This window comes from Rhynchophorus ferrugineus, unplaced genomic scaffold (genome assembly GCF_030347505.1).
Source record: "Rhynchophorus ferrugineus isolate W39M unplaced genomic scaffold, kcgeb_rfMv2 rfM707, whole genome shotgun sequence".
NCBI classification, from domain to species: Eukaryota; Metazoa; Arthropoda; class Insecta; order Coleoptera; family Curculionidae; genus Rhynchophorus; species Rhynchophorus ferrugineus.
Genome location: NW_027473284.1, coordinates 5,001 through 10,031, shown reverse-complemented (window position 1 = coordinate 10,031; position 5,031 = coordinate 5,001).

The following is a 5,031-nucleotide window of genomic DNA, read 5'->3' as shown; positions in this document are numbered from 1 at the left end:
GCTGCGGTTGTCAAGGTGGTGGTAGTTAGTCCCGCCGTTTACCCGCGCTCGGCATCTCGATCCTTCTCTGAACGGATCCGAACGCGATCTTAGTTAGGGACATTTTGAAATGTAGACCATGAGTCTATGGCTCAGGTGCTTGTTAAAGGTCTGAGCTGGTCTTTCCTGCGTAAGTATATGGACATTTTGAAATGTAGACTATCTGTCTATGGCTCTGGTGCTTGTTAAAGCTCCGAGCTGGTCTTTCCTGCGTAAGTATCGGGGACGGTTCACGTACGGGTCTCCGAGCGCCTGTTCGGTTCCGTCGCGGCCGTATTACGTAAAATTTTAGATAAGGACAGTGGGAATCTCGTTAATCCATGCACGCGCCTTCCTGATATGTTCGGGCATAGGCTGCGGTTGTCAAGGTGGTGGTAGTTAGTCCCGCCGTTTACCCGCGCTCGGCATCTCGATCCTTCTCTGAACGGATCCGAACGCGATCTTAGTTAGGGACATTTTGAAATGTAGACCATGAGTCTATGGCTCTGGTGCTTGTTAAAGGTCTGAGCTGGTCTTTCCTGCGTAAGTATATGGACATTTTGAAATGTAGACTATCTGTCTATGGCTCTGGTGCTTGTTAAAGCTCCGAGCTGGTCTTTCCTGCGTAAGTATCGGGGACGGTTCACGTACGGGTCTCCGAGCGCCTGTTCGGTTCCGTCGCGGCCGTATTGCGTAAAATTTTAGATAAGGACAGTGGGAATCTCGTTAATCCATGCACGCGCCTTCCTGATATGTTCGGGCATAGGCTGCGGTTGTCAAGGTGGTGGTAGTTAGTCCCGCCGTTTACCCGCGCTCGGCATCTCGATCCTTCTCTGAACGGATCCGAACGCGATCTGCTGAGCTGGTCTTTCCTGCGTAAGTATATGGACATTTTGAAATGTAGACTATCTGTCTATGGCTCTGGTGCTTGTTAAAGCTCCGAGCTGGTCTTTCCTGCGTAAGTATCGGGGACGGTTCACGTACGGGTCTCCGAGCGCCTGTTCGGTTCCGTCGCGGCCGTATTGCGTAAAATTTTAGATAAGGACAGTGGGAATCTCGTTAATCCATGCACGCGCCTTCCTGATATGTTCGGGCATAGGCTGCGGTTGTCAAGGTGGTGGTAGTTAGTCCCGCCGTTTACCCGCGCTCGGCATCTCGATCCTTCTCTGAACGGATCCGAACGCGATCTGCTGAGCTGGTCTTTCCTGCGTAAGTATATGGACATTTTGAAATGTAGACTATCTGTCTATGGCTCTGGTGCTTGTTAAAGCTCCGAGCTGGTCTTTCCTGCGTAAGTATCGGGGACGGTTCACGTACGGGTCTCCGAGCGCCTGTTCGGTTCCGTCGCGGCCGTATTGCGTAAAATTTTAGATAAGGACAGTGGGAATCTCGTTAATCCATGCACGCGCCTTCCTGATATGTTCGGGCATAGGCTGCGGTTGTCAAGGTGGTGGTAGTTAGTCCCGCCGTTTACCCGCGCTCGGCATCTCGATCCTTCTCTGAACGGATCCGAACGCGATCTTAGTTAGGGACATTTTGAAATGTAGACCATGAGTCTATGGCTCTGGTGCTTGTTAAAGGTCTGAGCTGGTCTTTCCTGCGTAAGTATATGGACATTTTGAAATGTAGACTATCTGTCTATGGCTCTGGTGCTTGTTAAAGCTCCGAGCTGGTCTTTCCTGCGTAAGTATCGGGGACGGTTCACGTACGGGTCTCCGAGCGCCTGTTCGGTTCCGTCGCGGCCGTATTGCGTAAAATTTTAGATAAGGACAGTGGGAATCTCGTTAATCCATGCACGCGCCTTCCTGATATGTTCGGGCATAGGCTGCGGTTGTCAAGTTGGTGGTAGTTAGTCCCGCCGTTTACCCGCGCTCGGCATCTCGATCCTTCTCTGAACGGATCCGAACGCGATCTGCTGAGCTGGTCTTTCCTGCGTAAGTATATGGACATTTTGAAATGTAGACTATCTGTCTATGGCTCTGGTGCTTGTTAAAGCTCCGAGCTGGTCTTTCCTGCGTAAGTATCGGGAACGGTTCACGTACGGGTCTCCGAGCGCCTGTTCGGTTCCGTCGCGGCAGTATTGCGTAAAATTTTAGATAAGGACAGTGGGAATCTCGTTAATCCATGCACGCGCCTTCCTGATATGTTCGGGCATAGGCTGCGGTTGTCAAGGCGGTGGTAGTTAGTCCCGCCGTTTACCCGCGCTCGGCATCTCGATCCTTCTCTGAACGGATCCGAACGCGATCTGCTGAGCTGGTCTTTCCTGCGTAAGTATATGGACATTTTGAAATGTAGACTATCTGTCTATGGCTCTGGTGCTTGTTAAAGCTCCGAGCTGGTCTTTCCTGCGTAAGTATCGGGGACGGTTCACGTACGGGTCTCCGAGCGCCTGTTCGGTTCCGTCGCGGCAGTATTGCGTAAAATTTTAGATAAGGACAGTGGGAATCTCGTTAATCCATGCACGCGCCTTCCTGATTTGTTCGGGCATAGGCTGCGGTTGTCAAGGCGGTGGTAGTTAGTCCCGCCGTTTACCCGCGAACGATATCTCGATAAGTTAAAATTCAAAATGGTCCAAAGGTTAGGCTACTTTCGTAACTAATCGTATTACAATGCATGACCTTTTTTGATTAATGTGGTTTCTATTTAAAGCAGGTTTTACAGTTTTACCTAATTGTCAGTTTTCTGAATGTCTAAACTATTTTCGTCCAATTTTTTTGATTAATTCATTCCAATCGAAGGTTGTACGTATTATCGGTTGCGACGATACAGAATTCCATGTATCTGTGATTGATGAGCATGTCTTCATGTTCGTTGATCCTTCATTTCATTAGAACCAAATATAGTTGCCATGTGATATCGATTTGGCTCTGAATTCTCGTCATGTCGAATTGGTATTATATGGTCCCTCATAAGTAGGTGCACTTGAAGGTTCGTCAAATTATGCGGGCGTCCTCCCGCTATATTCAGGTATACATCGGAGGTTTTAATGCAGTTGTAACTGGCCTCACCGTTTAACCGCATATGATATACTGAAACGCGGATTTTATTCGCCATCGGACCGAACGGGCTCTAGAAGTACAATGCGGGTAATGATCGAATTCAGATGAATGGAATTAGTCTCCAATTCAATTTCCGCACGGGGCGATGTTTTTTAATTGTTTTTTGATAGTTCATCGCATTAGGTCTGAAAACTGTATATTTAATAGTCTCATAAGGTATAACTTATAAACGTATCTTGTGGTTCGTCTTCGAACTGAACGTACATTTAAGACAATGTTCCGAATTAAAATAGTGAATTTAATTCTGGAAATCGTAAGAAAATGTTTCCAAACATGATAATAGAATACAAAAAGAGTATAGGCTAGGTGCTTATCGGTTAAGATGAATGATATCCTTAAGTTTACACAACGTTCTGTAAAACGAATTTAGCAAAATAAAAGAGATTTACATCCCTTGTATTTGTCTTTATATACATACGCATATTATATGCAATATACTTATGTACGGAAAATGTTCCCAAGAACGAATTTAGACAAATAAAAAGGCGAATAGAAAAGATTGACATCCTCTCTATTCGCCTTTGTTATTTATACAGGCATACATAAATGCATCGTCGATGTATATCAATGCGATATATTTATGTACGGAAAATGTTCCCAAGAACGAATTTAGACAAATAAAAAGGCGAATAGAAAATATTGACATCCTCTCTATTCGCCTTTGTTATTTATACAGGCATACATAAATGCATCGTCGATGTATATCAATGCGATATATTTTTGTACGGAAAATGTTCCCAAGAACGAATTTAGACAAATAAAAAGGCGAATAGAAAAGATTGACATCCTCTCTATTCGCCTTTGTTATTTATACAAGCATACATAAATGTATCATCGATGTATATCAATGCGATATATTTATGTACGGAAAATGTTCCCAAGAACGAATTTAGACAAATAAAAAGGCGAATAGAAAGGATTGACATCCTCTCTATTCGCCTTTGTTATTTATACAAGCATACATAAATGTATCATCGATGTATATCAATGCGATATATTTATGTACGGAAAATGTTCCCAAGAACGAATTTAGACAAATAAAAAGGCGAATAGAAAGGATTGACATCCTCTCTATTCGCCTTTGTTATTTATACATGCATACATAAATGCGTCGTCGATGTATATCAATGCGATATATTTATGTACGGAAAATGTTCCCAAGAACGAATTTAGACAAATAAAAAGGCGAATAGAAAAGATTGACATCCTCTCTATTCGCCTTTGTTATTTATACAGGCATACATAAATGCATCGTCGATGTATATCAATGCGATATATTTATGTACGGAAAATGTTCCCAAGAACGAATTTAGACAAATAAAAAGGCGAATAGAAAAGATTGACATCCTCTCTATTCGCCTTTGTTATTTATACATGCATACATAAATGCGTCGTCGATGTATATCAATGCGATATATTTATGTACGGAAAATGTTCCCAAGAACGAATTTAGACAAATAAAAAGGCGAATAGAAAAGATTGACATCCTCTCTATTCGCCTTTGTTATTTATACAAGCATACATAAATGTATCATCGATGTATATCAATGCGATATATTTATGTACGGAAAATGTTCCCAAGAACGAATTTAGACAAATAAAAAGGCGAATAGAAAGGATTGACATCCTCTCTATTCGCCTTTGTTATTTATACAAGCATACATAAATGTATCATCGATGTATATCAATGCGATATATTTATGTACGGAAAATGTTCCCAAGAACGAATTTAGACAAATAAAAAGGCGAATAGAAAGGATTGACATCCTCTCTATTCGCCTTTGTTATTTATACATGCATACATAAATGCGTCGTCGATGTATATCAATGCGATATATTTATGTACGGAAAATGTTCCCAAGAACGAATTTAGACAAATAAAAAGGCGAATAGAAAGGATTGACATCCTCTCTATTCGCCTTTGTTATTTATACAAGCATACATAAATGTATCA